Here is a 1,510-nt window from a genome sequence, read left to right on the forward strand (position 1 = left end):
GCACGTTCTCCAATAAGCTGTGCTCCAATTATAAATGTGTTCTCGCCTTCAACAACGTGCACGTCAGTACATTGTAGAAACGTGGAAAATGCACTACAGTTTTGTTTTCTTAGCTATTGTATAATGGCTGTTTGTTTGTTAGAGTAACTCCAGTGCATGGTAAAAGAATCCCAGCATGTTTCCTGGAGTGATTATTGATGTTTATGATGGTCGTCTTATTGGATGGTTCAAGAGTTCAAATCAAACCAATGCTTGGTCGTCCAGCATGGCTGGACTCTTCAGTGTTCAGTGCCAAATGCCATAACATGCGAACATTGATGTGGATTTTGCCAGAGAGACTTACATTTTATAAATAAGAGCAATTGAGGGTTAAGGGCCTTGCTCAAGGGCCCAGCAGTGGCAGCTTGGTGGACCTGGGGTTCAAACGCCGCCTTCTGTTTGGTAGTCCAACAACTAAGCCAATACATTTATGGCATTTAGTAGACATCTTTATCCAGAGTGACATAAATTGGTTCGGTTTATACATTTGAGGGTTAAGGGCCTTGCTCAAGGGCCCAGCAGTGGCAGCTTGGTGGGCCTTGGATTTGAACTCATGATCTTCTGATCAGTAGTCTAACACGTAAACCATTAGGCTACCATATTCTAGGTATCACTAAAAAGAAGCAAATATCAATGTCAAAATGGATCTTTACTGATTTACATGACATTAGCCAGTTTATTAACCTATGAGCTTTCACTCAGAGTACACTTTAGTATTTAATTTCCTTCACATCCGTGTGATAAATTCAGCAAATCTAGCTAGTACATATAAACATATTCTTTTACTGACTCATGTTGTACTTGATTCCTGGTTATTAGTGTGGGGTAAAAACTCTGGGGCTGGATGTTTCTGTTAAAACATACAGTGAAATGCAGTACTCCAAATGAATAGAATTTGTTCAGCATTGGCGTATAGGAAGCATGTGCTTAGTTAAAGATGACCAGAAGCAGAAGCAGCGATGAAACTGCAGCAGCTTCAATATTTTCCTCCTTTTATATTCACTTGAGTGTTTTATTTGCATTTAGCAGATTTCACTGGCCTGAGAAATTCTGCACAGTAGGAAATCCCAGGAGGATGTTCTGTGAGAATGTTGGGGACCACCAGACTTCTGTCTCTCTCTCATACACACACACACACACACACACACACACACACACACACACACACACACACACACACACACACACACACACACACACACACACACACACACTTAACTTTTCTTTTTGGAAATAAGCCCAGGAAAACATCTGTCACTTTATTTTCCCACAGTTGAGTAGATGGATCTGTCTCAGCTCCACTGTTTGGCAGGTGTCTGTGGATCCAGATCATGGTGTCACTGCTTTGAGCATCTGGACAGCATTAAACTTATAGTGCACACATACAGTATGTGTATATATAAGGAAAGCATTTACTTAAAGTACAAATAAAATAGGGTGATTTTAAGCAAGCTGGTGTTTTGTTTGGTTA

The sequence above is a fragment of the Tachysurus fulvidraco genome, chromosome 8 (assembly GCF_022655615.1).
Source record: "Tachysurus fulvidraco isolate hzauxx_2018 chromosome 8, HZAU_PFXX_2.0, whole genome shotgun sequence".
Taxonomy (NCBI): domain Eukaryota; kingdom Metazoa; phylum Chordata; class Actinopteri; order Siluriformes; family Bagridae; genus Tachysurus; species Tachysurus fulvidraco.